This window comes from Pimephales promelas, chromosome 5 (assembly GCF_988280905.1).
Source record: "Pimephales promelas chromosome 5, fPimPro1.hap1.1, whole genome shotgun sequence".
Lineage (NCBI taxonomy): Eukaryota > Metazoa > Chordata > Actinopteri > Cypriniformes > Leuciscidae > Pimephales > Pimephales promelas.
Window position 1 is genome coordinate 4820050 of NC_142773.1, and position 18000 is coordinate 4838049.

The 18000-nt window shown below is 47.2% G+C and overlaps 16 non-coding genes across 16 annotated transcripts; 4 read left to right on the plus strand and 12 right to left on the minus strand.

Annotated features, from left to right (window-relative positions):
- Window positions 1-2795: 2795 nt before the first annotated feature.
- On the minus strand, window positions 2796-2877 carry trnas-gcu (transfer RNA serine (anticodon GCU)). Its single transcript has one exon. It is a non-coding gene; the product is annotated as a tRNA-Ser (tRNA).
- A 374-nt stretch (window positions 2878-3251) lies between these two features.
- On the minus strand, window positions 3252-3333 carry trnas-acu (transfer RNA serine (anticodon ACU)). Its single transcript has one exon. It is a non-coding gene; the product is annotated as a tRNA-Ser (tRNA).
- A 3123-nt stretch (window positions 3334-6456) lies between these two features.
- On the minus strand, window positions 6457-6538 carry trnas-gcu (transfer RNA serine (anticodon GCU)). The gene has a single exon. It is a non-coding gene; the product is annotated as a tRNA-Ser (tRNA).
- Window positions 6539-6912: 374 nt separating this feature from the next.
- On the minus strand, window positions 6913-6994 carry trnas-gcu (transfer RNA serine (anticodon GCU)). Its single transcript has one exon. It is a non-coding gene; the product is annotated as a tRNA-Ser (tRNA).
- Window positions 6995-7524: 530 nt separating this feature from the next.
- Window positions 7525-7606, minus strand: trnas-gcu (transfer RNA serine (anticodon GCU)). The gene has a single exon. It is a non-coding gene; the product is annotated as a tRNA-Ser (tRNA).
- Window positions 7607-8639: 1033 nt separating this feature from the next.
- LOC148980471 (U4 spliceosomal RNA) lies at window positions 8640-8780 on the plus strand. The gene has a single exon (XR_016168759.1). It is a non-coding gene; the product is annotated as a U4 spliceosomal RNA (small nuclear RNA).
- Window positions 8781-10021: 1241 nt separating this feature from the next.
- On the minus strand, window positions 10022-10103 carry trnas-gcu (transfer RNA serine (anticodon GCU)). The gene has a single exon. It is a non-coding gene; the product is annotated as a tRNA-Ser (tRNA).
- A 1033-nt stretch (window positions 10104-11136) lies between these two features.
- Window positions 11137-11277, plus strand: LOC148980473 (U4 spliceosomal RNA). Its single transcript, XR_016168760.1, has one exon. It is a non-coding gene; the product is annotated as a U4 spliceosomal RNA (small nuclear RNA).
- Window positions 11278-11906: 629 nt separating this feature from the next.
- On the minus strand, window positions 11907-11988 carry trnas-gcu (transfer RNA serine (anticodon GCU)). Its single transcript has one exon. It is a non-coding gene; the product is annotated as a tRNA-Ser (tRNA).
- Window positions 11989-12290: 302 nt separating this feature from the next.
- Window positions 12291-12372, minus strand: trnas-gcu (transfer RNA serine (anticodon GCU)). The gene has a single exon. It is a non-coding gene; the product is annotated as a tRNA-Ser (tRNA).
- Window positions 12373-13861: 1489 nt separating this feature from the next.
- Window positions 13862-14002, plus strand: LOC148980476 (U4 spliceosomal RNA). Its single transcript, XR_016168761.1, has one exon. It is a non-coding gene; the product is annotated as a U4 spliceosomal RNA (small nuclear RNA).
- A 629-nt stretch (window positions 14003-14631) lies between these two features.
- trnas-gcu (transfer RNA serine (anticodon GCU)) lies at window positions 14632-14713 on the minus strand. Its single transcript has one exon. It is a non-coding gene; the product is annotated as a tRNA-Ser (tRNA).
- A 302-nt stretch (window positions 14714-15015) lies between these two features.
- Window positions 15016-15097, minus strand: trnas-gcu (transfer RNA serine (anticodon GCU)). The gene has a single exon. It is a non-coding gene; the product is annotated as a tRNA-Ser (tRNA).
- Window positions 15098-15471: 374 nt separating this feature from the next.
- Window positions 15472-15553, minus strand: trnas-gcu (transfer RNA serine (anticodon GCU)). The gene has a single exon. It is a non-coding gene; the product is annotated as a tRNA-Ser (tRNA).
- A 1033-nt stretch (window positions 15554-16586) lies between these two features.
- On the plus strand, window positions 16587-16727 carry LOC148980480 (U4 spliceosomal RNA). Its single transcript, XR_016168716.1, has one exon. It is a non-coding gene; the product is annotated as a U4 spliceosomal RNA (small nuclear RNA).
- A 1013-nt stretch (window positions 16728-17740) lies between these two features.
- trnas-gcu (transfer RNA serine (anticodon GCU)) lies at window positions 17741-17822 on the minus strand. The gene has a single exon. It is a non-coding gene; the product is annotated as a tRNA-Ser (tRNA).
- Between the last annotated feature and the right edge of the window lie 178 nt (window positions 17823-18000).

The following is an 18000-nucleotide window of genomic DNA, read 5'->3' on the forward strand; positions in this document are numbered from 1 at the left end:
TTAATCACTTAATTATCTCATTAACTTTAACACTCTTGAGGGTTAATTTAACACTCGTATCGTCCATCTGAAAGCAGGTGAAGGTGATTTACTGCTAATCAAGGAACCAGCTTTACTGATTAGATGCGCATAACAATATTGTGCGATATATCGCCCAGCCCTAGTTCAGAGGTGATTTCTGTCTATATCTATATATACTGCTATAATCCATAAGATAAACTTAATTCAGAAACTTGCATCTGTATGAGTTCAACGATTCAGGTCAAATCATTGTGATATAATGATTATGTGAAAACACAACCAACATCCACAGATCACATTTTCTAGTTGATGATCTGGCTGTTACAGCTCAGACAAAATCAAAAGTAAATAATGTGGGGGTCAAGAGCCCAACTAAAACAAATACTCATCTCCATAATGGTGACCTTAAATTCCGGTTTTCTCCTTCAGTGATTCTGCTTGTTAACATCAGGTGTCTTCAATAATGCTCAATCATCACTCAGTTATTCACTTAATTGTCTCATTAACTTTAACACTCAGCTCAGAGTTTGATTGGATGGCTTAAAATGACTTCCATGATGTTGAAGTTACATGAACAAATTATGTTTGTTTAACAAAACAAAGTTATGTGCAACTGGTGGAACCTGTTTACATGAAAAAATTAAGTAAAACCAACACATCATTTTTTTCAGTGTAGGTGATTTATAGGCTATAATAAATGTGTCTGATAATAAAATAACGAGGCAGTAATTGTTTATTAATAAACTATTGTTTTCTAAATGATTTTCGGCTAAAAACATCTCCATCTCCGGATGCACATTTAGAGAGAAATTAATTAGCTACATAATTACATAGTCAGAAAGATATTGGCTTTCGATTCGAATTTGTTCGTTTTAAATTGGACATTTAAATCTTTAATCTACTAAAGCTTTAAATGTCCAATTTAAAACGAACAAATTCGAATGCGGTGGCTGTTTCAGGTCTTGCGCTTCAGTTCACGAAGATCATGAAGCGCCCCTTGATTAATTGTTAAAGCACAACGTTTTCTTGTGATTGTGTGTTTACGCAAATAAATGTATTTGCGAATAATGTATTATTATTTTCTGTATGACCAGAAATGAAAGAGTATTTTAAGTTGTTTCCACTGAAAGAAATGCAATGAAACTGCAAGTGTTCACATGGGCGTCTCACAGCCATCAGTGCGTGCTCCACACACTGGATATGCGCTGATATGCGTCAAAAATATTGTGTTTATTTGTGCTCTGTTCCTTTTTTGGATAAAGGCGTCTTCTATGCAGCCTAATAAAATGTTACAATAATGATGATGATGGTTATTATTATTATTATTATTTGCAGACACGGAGTTTTTGTGAAATGGACGTTTTGCTTATTTTCAATTGGCAATTTCAGTTTGAAGGGTGATGGAAATGCGGCTTTAACTGCTCCGTACTTGCTGCGTTTTATTTCTATAAATTAATTTCGTTTCAAATGGGGTCCAATCAGTTATTAAAGGTGTTAAAAAATTAACTCTGTATCTCGAGGTTGCGGTGTTTGTTATTTGTTAACAGGCGGCGTTTGTTAACAGGCTGCGGCGTTCCGCAGCCTGTTATATCGGCCGTTCCGCAGCCTGTTATATCGCGCAAAAAATCGCTGCTTGAAATGGAGAATCGCCTGTACTGGTCTCGTGACACTATTGCAGCCACTACGGCAGGTGAGTTAATATACATGCTATCTTCCTAATTAAAAAAAAATAAATTAATTCATAATACCCACTGAAATGGGTTGGGTTTTATGACGTTTGATCCAGAAAGGCGTGTTAGGGGTGGGGTCTGGGGCGGCGCTGTGGGGCTACTGGCCCGGCAGTGGAAACGCAAGCCCACTGCTTGAGGCCCGAGGCCACTAGATCGGCTCGGCTCGCTGTTAGCTCTGGCCCAGCCCTAGCCCGGCAGTGGAAACGCGGCTATTGAACGGCTTTCCAAAGGATGGGATTCGAACCCACGCGTGCAGAGCACAATGGATTAGCAGTCCATCACCTTAACCACTCGGCCACCTCGTCACTCACCCGCATGTGTCGCGTTTCTGCTGCTATATTAAGGATGATGTCGCTAAATTTGGCAGGCCGGGCACATAGAACAGCTTTGCCAGGCGCACTTGTCACTCTCGAAACACTAAACACATCAAACGACGAGGATGGGATTCAAACTCACGCGTGCAGAGCACAATGGATTAGCAGTCCATCGCCTTAACCACTCGGCCACCTCGTCACTCGACCAGACCTGTTTTCCCGAAGCTGGGCAGTGGTGTGTTTCGGCAGCTATTTTAAGGATGATGTTGTTAAAGTTGGCAGCAAGGTTCTTTGAATGGCTTTGCCAGGCGCACTTTGCTCTCTCGACACATTCAGCTAAAGCGCGCCTTGAGGGGCACCTGTGCGGTTGACGTGTTCACTACATTTTCTCTCTGTTTCTGCAGCTATATTAAGGATGATGTCGCTAAATTTGGCAGGTAGGGTACATTGAACGGCTTTGCCAGGCGCACTTGTCTCTCTCGAAACACTAAACACATCAAACGACGAGGATTGGGATTTGAACCCACGCGTGCAGAGCACAATGGATTAGCAGTCCATCGCCTTAACCACTCGGCCACCTCGTCACTCGCCTGCATGTGTTGCCCGAAGCTGGGCTGTGGTGTGTTTCTGCCGCTATATTAAGGATGACTTTGCTAAACATGGCAGGCCGGGTACATTGAACGGCTTTGCCAGGCACACTTGGCTCTCTGAAAACGCTAAAAACATCAAACGACGAGGATGGGATTCGAACCCACGCGTGCAGAGCACAATGGATTAGCAGTCCATCGCCTTAACCACTCGGCCACCTCGTCACTCGCCTGCATGTGTTGCCCGAAGCTGGGCTGTGGTGTGTTTCTGCCACTATATTAAGGATGACTTTGCTAAACATGGCAGGCCGGGTACATTGAACGGCTTTGCCAGGCGCACTTGTCTCTCTCGAAACACTAAACACATCAAACGACGAGGATGGTATTCGAACCCACGCGTGCAGAGCACAATGGATTAGCAGTCCATCGCCTTAACCACTCGGCCACCTCGTCACTCGCCTGCATTTGTTGCCCGAAGCTGGGCTGTGGTGTGTTTCTGCCGCTATATTAAGGATGACTTTGCTGAACATGGCAGGCCGGGTACATTGAACGGCTTTGCCAGGCACACTTGGCTCTCTGAAAACGCTAAAGACATCAAACGACGAGGATGGGATTCGAACCCACGCATGCAGAGCACAATGTATTAGTAGTCCATCGCCTTAACCACTCGGCCACCTCGTCACTCGACCAGACCTGTTTTCCCGAAGCTGGGCAGTGGTGTGTTTCGGCAGCTATTTTAAGGATGATGTTGTTAAAGTTGGCAGCAAGGTTCTTTGAATGGCTTTGCCAGGCGCACTTTGCTCTCTCAACACATTCAGCTAAAGCTCGCCTTGAGGGGCACCTGTGCGGTTGACGTGTTCACTACATTTTCTCTCTGTGTCTGCAGCTATATTAAGGATGATGTCGCTAAATTTGGCAGGTAGGGTACATTGAACGGCTTTGCCAGGCGCACTTGGCTCTCTGAAAACACTAAAGACATCAAACGACGAGGATGGTATTCAAACCCACATGTGCACAACACAACATAATAGCAGTCCATCACCTAACCACTCGGCCACCTCGCCACAACTTTTTGGATGTTGGAAGTAGTAATTTGGTGCTTTTCAACCCCTCTCATTAACATGATGGAGATATAGTTCACCATTTTGTGTTGGAAATGGTTTGGCTGATGAGAGAGGTAACCCTTCGACTGACCTGCAAGGAGCATTGGGTTCTATGGGTTAGGAGACTCACAACTGTTTTGATAGAGGGAGATCTGCTTATGTTTCATTTGTGTGCTGCTTCTGATTTGTTGGAAAGAACCTAGAGAGAACGCCTGGGTCGAGAAAAAGGCAGCATAGCTTGCATTGGACCTCTCTCAGAATATGTTTGCAGTGTCCTTGCACTCTTCATTATCCTACCCAACCTCGGCACCCCTGCAGTTGACCTGTTCGCTAGGCTCTCTGTTTCTGCAGCTATTTTAAGGATGATGTCGTTAAAGTTGGCAGCAAGGTCCTTTGCCAGGCGCACTTGTCTCTCTCGAAACACTAAACACATCAAACGACGAGGATGGAATTCGAACCCACGCGTGCAGAGCACAATGGATCAGCAGTCCATCGCCTTAACCACTCGGTCACCTCGTCACTCTCCTACATATGTTGCCCGAAGCTGGGCTGTGGTGTGTTTCTGCCGCTAAATTAAGGATGACTTTGTTAAACATGGCAGGCCGGTACATTGAACGGCTTTGCCAGGAACTTTTGGCTCTCTGAAAACGCTAAAGACATCAAACGACGAGGATGAGATTCGAACCCACTCGTGCAGAGCACAATGGATTAGCAGTCCATCGCCTTAACCACTCGGCCACCTCGTCACTCGACCAGACCTGTTTTCCCGAAGCTGGGCAGTGGTGTGTTTCGGCAGCTATTTTAAGGATGATGTTGTTAAAGTTGAATGGCTTTGCCAGGCGCACTTTGCTCTCTCGACACATTCAGCTAAAGCTCGCCTTGAGGGGCACCTGTGCGGTTGACGTGTTCACTACATTTTCTCTCTGTTTCTGCAGCTATATTAAGGATGATGTCGCTAAATTTGGCAGGTAGGGTACATTGAACGGCTTTGCCAGGCGCACTTGGCTCTCTGAAAACACTAAAGACATCAAACGACGAGGATGGTATTCAAACCCACGTGTGCACAACACAACATAATAGCAGTCCATCACCTAACCACTCGGCCACCTCGCCACAACCTTTTGGATGTTGGAAGTAGTAATTTGGTGCTTTTCAACCCCATCTTATTAACATGATGGAGATACAGTTCACCATATTGTGTTGGAAATGGTTTGGCTGATGAGAGAGGTAACCCTTCGACTGACCTGCAAGGAGCATTGGGTTCTATGGGTTAGGAGACTCACAACTGTTTTGATAGAGGGAGATCTGCTTATGTTCCATTTGTGTGCTGCTTCTGATTTGTTGGAAAGAACCTAGAGAGAACGCCTGGGTCGAGAAAAAGGCAGCATAGCTTGCATTGGACCTCTCTCAGAATATGTTTGCAGTGTGCACTCTTCATTATCCTACCCAACCTCGTAGGGAGCTCGTGGAATCGATCCCGAACTCAAACATATTCTTGGACATTGAGCTTTATAACTCCGCCCCTTTGCTACCAGGATCCACAATTCTCTCCCCCCAAAATTAGAAAGCAGCGCATTTTTTGTTCTTTGAGTGAAGAGATAACAATGATAAAACCTTTTTGTGCACATACCTCACCTGTTTCGTAGACACACCATGCAGCCGTCAATTTTTGACGGTCTCTTAGGAGGCTTTGAGACTTGTTGAAAGAACAGAATTGTGCTTTCGCTCCTTGAAAGTGCTGCATTCACTGTGACGGCGAAGACATGAGCTTGAAGACGGTTGGTGTAGTCAGTATTTGGACCTCCCTTAGAATGTGTTTTTGTTTTTATAAAGGTCATATCCATGCAACAGGGGCCTTCTTGTTTTGATCCTGTCCTCGACAATGTTTTCAGAAATGAACAGGTGCTTTTTCTGCAGCTACAATTAAAATGAAATTCAGCTAAAGCTTGCCTTGAGGGGCACCCCTGCAGTTGACCTGTTCGCTAGGCTCTCTGTTTCTGCAACTATTTTAAGGATGACGTCGTTAAAGTTGGCAGCAAGGTCCTTTGCCAGGCGCACTTGTCTCTCTCGAAACACTAAACACATCAAACGACAAGGATGGAATTCGAACCCACGCGTGCAGAGCACAATGGATTAGCAGTCCATCGCCTTAACCACTCGGCCACCTCGTCACTCGCCTGCATGTGTTGCCCGAAGCTGGGCTGTGGTGTGTTTCTGCCGCTATATTAAGGATGACTTTGCTAAACATGGCAGGCCGGGTACATTGAACGGCTTTGCCAGGCACACTTGGCTCTCTGAAAACGCTAAAGACATCAAACGACGAGGATGGGATTCGAACCCACGCATGCAGAGCACAATGGATTAGCAGTCCATCGCCTTAACCACTCGGCCACCTCGTCACTCGACCAAACCTGTTTTCCCGAAGCTGGGCAGTGGTGTGTTTCGGCAGCTATTTTAAGGATGATGTTGTTAAAGTTGGCAGCAAGGTTCTTTGAATGGCTTTGCCAGGCGCACTTTGCTCTCTCGACACATTCAGCTAAAGCTCGCCTTGAGGGGCACCTGTGCGGTTGATGTGTTCACTACATTTTCTCTCTGTTTCTGCAGCTATATTAAGGATGATGTCGCTAAATTTGGCAGGTAGGGTACATTGAACGGCTTTGCCAGGCGCACTCGTCTCTCTCGAAACACTAAACACATCAAACGACGAGGATGGGATTCGAACCCACGCGTGCAGAGCACAATGGATTAGCAGTCCATCGCCTTAACCACTCGGCCACCTCGTCACTCTCCAGCATGTGTTGCCCGAAGCTGGGCTGTGGTGTGTTTCTGCCGCTATATTAAGGATGACTTTGCTAAACATGGCAGGCCGGGTACATTGAACGGCTTTGCCAGGCACACTTCGCTCTCTGAAAACGCTAAAGACATCAAACGACGAGGATGGGATTCGAACCCACGCGTGCAGAGCACAATGGATTAGCAGTACATCGCCTTAACCACTCGACCACCTCGTCACTCTCCTGCATGTGTTGCCCGAAGCTGGGCTGTGGTGTGTTTCTGCCGCTATATTAAGGATGACTTTGCTAAACATGGCAGGCCGGGTACATTGAACGGCTTTGCCAGGCACACTTGGCTCTCTGAAAACGCTAAAGACATCAAACGACGAGGATGGGATTCGAACCCACGCGTGCAGAGCACAATGGATTAGCAGTCCATCGCCTTAACCACTCGGCCACCTCGTCACTCGACCAGACCTGTTTTCCCGAAGCTGGGCAGTGGTGTGTTTCGGCAGCTATTTTAAGGATGATGTTGTTAAAGTTGGAAGCAAGGTTCTTTGAATGGCTTTGCCAGGCGCACTTTGCTCTCTCGACTCATTCAGCTAAAGCTCGCCTTGAGGGGCACCTGTGCGGTTGACGTGTTCACTACATTTTCTCTCTGTTTCTGCAGCTATATTAAGGATGATGTCGCTAAATTTGGCAGGTAGGGTACATTGAACGGCTTTGCCAGGCACACTTCGCTCTCTGAAAACGCTAAAGACATCAAACGACGAGGATGGGATTCGAACCCACGCGTGCAGAGCACAATGGATTAGCAGTACATCGCCTTAACCACTCGGCCACCTCGTCACTCTCCTGCATGTGTTGCCCGAAGCTGGGCTGTGGTGTGTTTCTGCCGCTATATTAAGGATGACTTTGCTAAACATGGCAGGCCGGGTACATTGAACGGCTTTGCCAGGCACACTTGGCTCTCTGAAAACGCTAAAGACATCAAACGACGAGGATGGGATTCGAACCCACGCGTGCAGAGCACAATGGATTAGCAGTCCATCGCCTTAACCACTCGGCCACCTCGTCACTCGACCAGACCTGTTTTCCCGAAGCTGGGCAGTGGTGTGTTTCGGCAGCTATTTTAAGGATGATGTTGTTAAAGTTGGCAGCAAGGTTCTTTGAATGGCTTTGCCAGGCGCACTTTGCTCTCTCGACACATTCAGCTAAAGCTCGCCTTGAGGGGCACCTGTGCGGTTGACGTGTTCACTACATTTTCTCTCTGTTTCTGCAGCTATATTAAGGATGATGTCGCTAAATTTGGCAGGTAGGGTACATTGAACGGCTTTGCCAGGCGCACTTGGCTCTCTGAAAACACTAAAGACATCAAACGACGAGGATGGTATTCAAACCCACGTGTGCACAACACAACATAATAGCAGTCCATCACCTAACCACTCAGCCACCTCGCCACAACCTTTTGGATGTTGGAAGTAGTAATTTGGTGCTTTTCAACCCCATCTCATTAACATGATGGAGATACAGTTCACCATATTGTGTTGGAAATGGTTTGGCTGATGAGAGAGGTAACCCTTCGACTGACCTGCAAGGAGCATTGGGTTCTATGGGCTAGGAGACTCACAACTGTTTTGATAGAGGGAGATCTGCTTATGTTTCATTTGTGTGCTGCTTCTGATTTGTTGGAAAGAACCTAGAGAGAACGCCTGGGTCGAGAAAAAGGCAGCATAGCTTGCATTGGACCTCTCTCAGAATATGTTTGCAGTGTGCACTCTTCATTATCCTACCCAACCTCGTAGGGAGCTCGTGGAATCGATCCCGAACTCAAACATATTCTTGGACATTGAGCTTTATAACTCCGCCCCTTTGCTACCAGGATCCACAATTCTCTCCCCCCAAAATTAGAAAGCAGCGCATTTTTTGTTCTTTGAGTGAAGAGATAACAATGATAAAACCTTTTTGTGCACATACCTCACCTGTTTCGTAGACACACCATGCAGCCGTCAGTGCCCAAAAGCTTATTACATGGCAGTTTAAAGCTTGATACCACCCTGTCGTTCCATGTCCAGATAAAAGCACGGAAGACGCTGCTCCTTTTGCCGGCATTCTTTCGCAGAGGCAATATCGTAGTCTATGAGGTTTATCCGAGACGTGATCTTTGCTGGTTGAAAACTTTACCCAATACCCCGCTGGGATGACTTGAAATATAGTCAGCCTTGGCAATTTTTGACGGTCTCTTAGGAGGCTTTAAGACTTGTTGAAAGAACAGAATTGTGCTTTCGCTCCTTGAAAGTGCTGCATTCACTGTGACGGCGAAGACATGAGCTTGAAGACGGTTGGTGTAGTCAGTATTTGGACCTCCCTTAGAATGTGTTTTTGTTTTTATAAAGGTCATATCCATGCAACAGGGGCCTTCTTGTTTTGATCCTGTCCTCGACAATGTTTTCAGAAATGAACAGGTGCTTTTTCTGCAGCTACAATTAAAATGAAATTCAGCTAAAGCTTGCCTTGAGGGGCACCCCTGCAGTTGACCTGTTCGCTAGGCTCTCTGTTTCTGCAGCTATTTTAAGGATGACGTTGTTAAAGTTGGCAGCAAGGTCCTTTGCCAGGCGCACTTGTCTCTCTCGAAACACTAAACACATCAAACGACAAGGATGGAATTCGAACCCACGCGTGCAGAGCACAATCGATTAGCAGTCCATCGCCTTAACCACTCGGCCACCTCGTCACTCGCCTGCATGTGTTGCCCGAAGCTGGGCTGTGGTGTGTTTCTGCCGCTATATTAAGGATGACTTTGCTAAACATGGCAGGCCGGGTACATTGAACGGCTTTGCCAGGCACACTTGGCTCTCTGAAAACGCTAAAGACATCAAACGACGAGGATGGGATTCGAACCCACGCGTGGAGAGCACAATGGATTAGCAGTCCATCGCCTTAACCACTCGGCCACCTCGTCACTCGACCAAACCTGTTTTCCCGAAGCTGGGCAGTGGTGTGTTTCGGCAGCTATTTTAAGGATGATGTTGTTAAAGTTGGCAGCAAGGTTCTTTGAATGGCTTTGCCAGGCGCACTTTGCTCTCTCGACACATTCAGCTAAAGCTTGCCTTGAGGGGCACCTGTGCGGTTGACGTGTTCACTACATTTTCTCTCTGTTTCTGCAGCTATATTAAGGATGATGTCGTTAAATTTGGCAGGTAGGGTACATTGAACGGCTTTGCCAGGCACACTTCGCTCTCTGAAAACGCTAAAGACATCAAACGACGAGGATGGGATTCGAACCCACGCGTGCAGAGCACAATGGATTAGCAGTACATCGCCTTAACCACTCGGCCACCTCGTCACTCTCCTGCATGTGTTGCCCGAAGCTGGGCTGTGGTGTGTTTCTGCCGCTATATTAAGGATGACTTTGCTAAACATGGCAGGCCGGGTACATTGAACGGCTTTGCCAGGCACACTTGGCTCTCTGAAAACGCTAAAGACATCAAACGACGAGGATGGGATTCGAACCCACGCGTGCAGAGCACAATGGATTAGCAGTCCATCGCCTTAACCACTCGGCCACCTCGTCACTCGACCAGACCTGATTTCCCGAAGCTGGGCAGTGGTGTGTTTCGGCAGCTATTTTAAGGATGATGTTGTTAAAGTTGGCAGCAAGGTTCTTTGAATGGCTTTGCCAGGCGCACTTTGCTCTCTCGACACATTCAGCTAAAGCTCGCCTTGAGGGGCACCTGTGCGGTTGACGTGTTCACTACATTTTCTCTCTGTTTCTGCAGCTATATTAAGGATGATGTCGCTAAATTTGGCAGGTAGGATACATTGAACGGCTTTGCCAGGCGCACTTGGCTCTCTGAAAACACTAAAGACATCAAACGACGAGGATGGTATTCAAACCCACGTGTGCACAACACAACATAATAGCAGTCCATCACCTAACCACTCAGCCACCTCGCCACAACCTTTTGGATGTTGGAAGTAGTAATTTGGTGCTTTTCAACCCCATCTCATTAACATGATGGAGATACAGTTCACCATATTGTGTTGGAAATGGTTTGGCTGATGAGAGAGGTAACCCTTCGACTGACCTGCAAGGAGCATTGGGTTCTATGGGTTAGGAGACTCACAACTGTTTTGATAGAGGGAGATCTGCTTATGTTTCATTTGTGTGCTGCTTCTGATTTGTTGGAAAGAACCTAGAGAGAACGCCTGGGTCGAGAAAAAGGCAGCATAGCTTGCATTGGACCTCTCTCCGAATATGTTTGCAGTGTGCACTCTTCATTATCCTACCCAACCTCGTAGGGAGCTCGTGGAATCGATCCCGAACTCAAACATATTCTTGGACATTGAGCTTTATAACTCCGCCCCTTTGCTACCAGGATCCACAATTCTCTCCCCCCAAAATTAGAAAGCAGCGCATTTTTTGTTCTTTGAGTGAAGAGATAACAATGATAAAACCTTTTTGTGCACATACCTCACCTGTTTCGTAGACACACCATGCAGCCGTCAGTGCCCAAAAGCTTATTACATGGCAGTTTAAAGCTTGATACCACCCTGTCGTTCCATGTCCAGATAAAAGCACAGAAGACGCTGCTCCTTTTGCCGGCATTCTTTCGCAGAGGCAATATCGTAGTCTATGAGGTTTATCCGAGACGTGATCTTTGCTGGTTGAAAACTTTACCCAATACCCCGCTGGGATGACTTGAAATATAGTCAGCCTTGGCAATTTTTGACGGTCTCTTAGGAGGCTTTAAGACTTGTTGAAAGAACAGAATTGTGCTTTCGCTCCTTGAAAGTGCTGCATTCACTGTGACGGTGAAGACATGAGCTTGAAGACGGTTGGTGTAGTCAGTATTTGGACCTCCCTTAGAATGTGTTTTTGTTTTTATAAAGGTCATATCCATGCAACAGGGGCCTTCTTGTTTTGATCCTGTCCTCGACAATGTTTTCAGAAATGAACAGGTGCTTTTTCTGCAGCTACAATTAAAATGAAATTCAGCTAAAGCTTGCCTTGAGGGGCACCCCTGCAGTTGACCTGTTCGCTAGGCTCTCTGTTTCTGCAGCTATTTTAAGGATGACGTCGTTAAAGTTGGCAGCAAGGTCCTTTGCCAGGCGCACTTGTCTCTCTCGAAACACTAAACACATCAAACGACAAGGATGGAATTCGAACCCACGCGTGCAGAGCACAATCGATTAGCAGTCCATCGCCTTAACCACTCGGCCACCTCGTCACTCGCCTGCATGTGTTGCCCGAAGCTGGGCTGTGGTGTGTTTCTGCCACTATATTAAGGATGACTTTGCTAAACATGGCAGGCCGGGTACATTGAACGGCTTTGCCAGGCACACTTGGCTCTCTGAAAACACTAAAGACATCAAACGACGAGGATGGGATTCGAACCCACGCGTGCAGAGCACAATGGATTAGCAGTCCATCGCCTTAACCACTCGGCCACCTCGTCACTCGACCACACCTGTTTTCCCGAAGCTGGGCAGTGGTGTGTTTCGGCAGCTATTTTAAGGATGATGTTGTTAAAGTTGGCAGCAAGGTTCTTTGAATGGCTTTGCCAGGCGCACTTTGCTCTCTCGACACATTCAGCTAAAGCTCGCCTTGAGGGGCTCCTGTGCGGTTGACGTGTTCACTACATTTTCTCTCTGTTTCTGCAGCTATATTAAGGATGATGTCGCTAAATTTGGCAGGTAGGGTACATTGAACGGCTTTGCCAGGCGCACTCGTCTCTCTCGAAACACTAAACACATCAAACGACGAGGATGGGATTCGAACCCACGCGTGCAGAGCACAATGGATTAGCAGTCCATCGCCTTAACCACTCGGCCACCTCGTCACTCTCCAGCATGTGTTGCCCGAAGCTGGGCTGTGGTGTGTTTCTGCCGCTATATTAAGGATGACTTTGCTAAACATGGCAGGCCGGGTACATTGAACGGCTTTGCCAGGCACACTTCGCTCTCTGAAAACGCTAAAGACATCAAACGACGAGGATGGGATTCGAACCCACGTGTGCAGAGCACAATGGATTAGCAGTACATCGCCTTAACCACTCGGCCACCTCGTCACTCTCCTGCATGTGTTGCCCGAAGCTGGGCTGTGGTGTGTTTCTGCCGCTATATTAAGGATGACTTTGCTAAACATGGCAGGCCGGGTACATTGAACGGCTTTGCCAGGCACACTTGGCTCTCTGAAAACGCTAAAGACATCAAACGACGAGGATGGGATTCGAACCCACGCATGCAGAGCACAATGGATTAGCAGTCCATCGCCTTAACCACTCGGCCACCTCGTCACTCGACCAGACCTGTTTTCCCGAAGCTGGGCAGTGGTGTGTTTCGGCAGCTATTTTAAGGATGATGTTGTTAAAGTTGGCAGCAAGGTTCTTTGAATGGCTTTGCCAGGCGCACTTTGCTCTCTCGACACATTCAGCTAAAGCTCGCCTTGAGGGGCACCTGTGCGGTTGACGTGTTCACTACATTTTCTCTCTGTTTCTGCAGCTATATTAAGGATGATGTCGCTAAATTTGGCAGGTAGGGTACATTGAACGGCTTTGCCAGGCGCACTTGGCTCTCTGAAAACACTAAAGACATCAAACGACGAGGATGATATTCAAACCCACGTGTGCACAACACAACATAATAGCAGTCCATCACCTAACCACTCAGCCACCTCGCCACAACTTTTTGGATGTTGGAAGTAGTAATTTGGTGCTTTTCAACCCCATCTCATTAACATGATGGAGATACAGTTCACCATATTGTGTTGGAAATGGTTTGGCTGATGAGAGAGGTAACCCTTCGACTGACCTGCAAGGAGCATTGGGTTCTATGGGTTAGGAGACTCACAACTGTTTTGATAGAGGGAGATCTGCTTATGTTTCATTTGTGTGCTGCTTCTGATTTGTTGGAAAGAACCTAGAGAGAACGCCTGGGTCGAGAAAAAGGCAGCATAGCTTGCATTGGACCTCTCTCCGAATATGTTTGCAGTGTGCACTCTTCATTATCCTACCCAACCTCGTAGGGAGCTCGTGGAATCGATCCCGAACTCAAACATATTCTTGGACATTGAGCTTTATAACTCCGCCCCTTTGCTACCAGGATCCACAATTCTCTCCCCCCAAAATTAGAAAGCAGCGCATTTTTTGTTCTTTGAGTGAAGAGATAACAATGATAAAACCTTTTTGTGCACATACCTCACCTGTTTCGTAGACACACCATGCAGCCGTCAGTGCCCAAAAGCTTATTACATGGCAGTTTAAAGCTTGATACCACCCTGTCGTTCCATGTCCAGATAAAAGCACAGAAGACGCTGCTCCTTTTGCCGGCATTCTTTCGCAGAGGCAATATCGTAGTCTATGAGGTTTATCCGAGACGTGATCTTTGCTGGTTGAAAACTTTACCCAATACCCCGCTGGGATGACTTGAAATATAGTCAGCCTTGGCAATTTTTGACGGTCTCTTAGGAGGCTTTGAGACTTGTTGAAAGAACAGAATTGTGCTTTCGCTCCTTGAAAGTGCTGCATTCACTGTGACGGCGAAGACATGAGCTTGAAGACGGTTGGTGTAGTCAGTATTTGGACCTCCCTTAGAATGTGTTTTTGTTTTTATAAAGGTCATATCCATGCAACAGGGGCCTTCTTGTTTTGATCCTGTCCTCGACAATGTTTTCAGAAATGAACAGGTGCTTTTTCTGCAGCTACAATTAAAATGAAATTCAGCTAAAGCTTGCCTTGAGGGGCACCCCTGCAGTTGACCTGTTCGCTAGGCTCTCTGTTTCTGCAGCTATTTTAAGGATGACGTCGTTAAAGTTGGCAGCAAGGTCCTTTGCCAGGCGCACTTGTCTCTCTCGAAACACTAAACACATCAAACGACAAGGATGGAATTCGAACCCACGCGTGCAGAGCACAATCGATTAGCAGTCCATCGCCTTAACCACTCGGCCACCTCGTCACTCGCCTGCATGTGTTGCCCGAAGCTGGGCTGTGGTGTGTTTCTGCCACTATATTAAGGATGACTTTGCTAAACATGGCAGGCCGGGTACATTGAACGGCTTTGCCAGGCACACTTGGCTCTCTGAAAACACTAAAGACATCAAACGACGAGGATGGGATTCGAACCCACGCGTGCAGAGCACAATGGATTAGCAGTCCATCGCCTTAACCACTCGGCCACCTCGTCACTCGACCACACCTGTTTTCCCGAAGCTGGGCAGTGGTGTGTTTCGGCAGCTATTTTAAGGATGATGTTGTTAAAGTTGGCAGCAAGGTTCTTTGAATGGCTTTGCCAGGCGCACTTTGCTCTCTCGACACATTCAGCTAAAGCTCGCCTTGAGGGGCTCCTGTGCGGTTGACGTGTTCACTACATTTTCTCTCTGTTTCTGCAGCTATATTAAGGATGATGTCGCTAAATTTGGCAGGTAGGGTACATTGAACGGCTTTGCCAGGCGCACTCGTCTCTCTCGAAACACTAAACACATCAAACGACGAGGATGGGATTCGAACCCACGCGTGCAGAGCACAATGGATTAGCAGTCCATCGCCTTAACCACTCGGCCACCTCGTCACTCTCCAGCATGTGTTGCCCGAAGCTGGGCTGTGGTGTGTTTCTGCCGCTATATTAAGGATGACTTTGCTAAACATGGCAGGCCGGGTACATTGAACGGCTTTGCCAGGCACACTTCGCTCTCTGAAAACGCTAAAGACATCAAACGACGAGGATGGGATTCGAACCCACGTGTGCAGAGCACAATGGATTAGCAGTACATCGCCTTAACCACTCGGCCACCTCGTCACTCTCCTGCATGTGTTGCCCGAAGCTGGGCTGTGGTGTGTTTCTGCCGCTATATTAAGGATGACTTTGCTAAACATGGCAGGCCGGGTACATTGAACGGCTTTGCCAGGCACACTTGGCTCTCTGAAAACGCTAAAGACATCAAACGACGAGGATGGGATTCGAACCCACGCGTGCAGAGCACAATGGATTAGCAGTCCATCGCCTTAACCACTCGGCCACCTCGTCACTCGACCAGACCTGTTTTCCCGAAGCTGGGCAGTGGTGTGTTTCGGCAGCTATTTTAAGGATGATGTTGTTAAAGTTGGCAGCAAGGTTCTTTGAATGGCTTTGCCAGGCGCACTTTGCTCTCTCGACACATTCAGCTAAAGCTCGCCTTGAGGGGCACCTGTGCGGTTGACGTGTTCACTACATTTTCTCTCTGTTTCTGCAGCTATATTAAGGATGATGTCGCTAAATTTGGCAGGTAGGGTACATTGAACGGCTTTGCCAGGCGCACTTGGCTCTCTGAAAACACTAAAGACATCAAACGACGAGGATGATATTCAAACCCACGTGTGCACAACACAACATAATAGCAGTCCATCACCTAACCACTCAGCCACCTCGCCACAACTTTTTGGATGTTGGAAGTAGTAATTTGGTGCTTTTCAACCCCATCTCATTAACATGATGGAGATACAGTTCACCATATTGTGTTGGAAATGGTTTGGCTGATGAGAGAGGTAACCCTTCGACTGACCTGCAAGGAGCATTGGGTTCTATGGGTTAGGAGACTCACAACTGTTTTGATAGAGGGAGATCTGCTTATGTTTCATTTGTGTGCTGCTTCTGATTTGTTGGAAAGAACCTAGAGAGAACGCCTGGGTCGAGAAAAAGGCAGCATAGCTTGCATTGGACCTCTCTCCGAATATGTTTGCAGTGTGCACTCTTCATTATCCTACCCAACCTCGTAGGGAGCTCGTGGAATCGATCCCGAACTCAAACATATTCTTGGACATTGAGCTTTATAACTCCGCCCCTTTGCTACCAGGATCCACAATTCTCTCCCCCCAAAATTAGAAAGCAGCGCATTTTTTGTTCTTTGAGTGAAGAGATAACAATGATAAAACCTTTTTGTGCACATACCTCACCTGTTTCGTAGACACACCATGCAGCCGTCAGTGCCCAAAAGCTTATTACATGGCAGTTTAAAGCTTGATACCACCCTGTCGTTCCATGTCCAGATAAAAGCACAGAAGACGCTGCTCCTTTTGCCGGCATTCTTTCGCAGAGGCAATATTGTAGTCTATGAGGTTTATCCGAGACGTGATCTTTGCTGGTTGAAAACTTTACCCAATACCCCGCTGGGATGACTTGAAATATAGTCAGCCTTGGCAATTTTTGACGGTCTCTTAGGAGGCTTTGAGACTTGTTGAAAGAACAGAATTGTGCTTTCGCTCCTTGAAAGTGCTGCATTCACTGTGACGGCGAAGACATGAGCTTGAAGACGGTTGGTGTAGTCAGTATTTGGACCTCCCTTAGAATGTGTTTTTGTTTTTATAAAGGTCATATCCATGCAACAGGGGCCTTCTTGTTTTGATCCTGTCCTCGACAATGTTTTCAGAAATGAACAGGTGCTTTTTCTGCAGCTACAATTAAAATGAAATTCAGCTAAAGCTTGCCTTGAGGGGCACCCCTGCAGTTGACCTGTTCGCTAGGCTCTCTGTTTCTGCAGCTATTTTAAGGATGACGTCGTTAAAGTTGGCAGCAAGGTCCTTTGCCAGGCGCACTTGTCTCTCTCGAAACACTAAACACATCAAACGACAAGGATGGAATTCGAACCCACGCGTGCAGAGCACAATCGATTAGCAGTCCATCGCCTTAACCACTCGGCCACCTCGTCACTCGCCTGCATGTGTTGCCCGAAGCTGGGCTGTGGTGTGTTTCTGCCACTATATTAAGGATGACTTTGCTAAACATGGCAGGCCGGGTACATTGAACGGCTTTGCCAGGCACACTTGGCTCTCTGAAAACACTAAAGACATCAAACAACGAGGATGGGATTCGAACCCACGCGTGCAGAGCACAATGGATTAGCAGTCCATCACCTTAACCACTCGGCCACCTCGTCACTCGACCACACCTGTTTTCCCGAAGCTGGGCAGTGGTGTGTTTCGGCAGCTATTTTAAGGATGATGTTGTTAAAGTTGGCAGCAAGGTTCTTTGAATGGCTTTGCCAGGCGCACTTTGCTCTCTCGACACATTCAGCTAAAGCTCGCCTTGAGGGGCTCCTGTGCGGTTGACGTGTTCACTACATTTTCTCTCTGTTTCTGCAGCTATATTAAGGATGATGTCGCTAAATTTGGCAGGTAGGGTACATTGAACGGCTTTGCCAGGCGCACTCGTCTCTCTCGAAACACTAAACACATCAAACGACGAGGATGGGATTCGAACCCACGCGTGCAGAGCACAATGGATTAGCAGTCCATCGCCTTAACCACTCGGCCACCTCGTCACTCTCCAGCATGTGTTGCCCGAAGCTGGGCTGTGGTGTGTTTCTGCCGCTATATTAAGGATGACTTTGCTAAACATGGCAGGCCGGGTACATTGAACGGCTTTGCCAGGCACACTTCGCTCTCTGAAAACGCTAAAGACATCAAACGACGAGGATGGGATTCGAACCCACGTGTGCA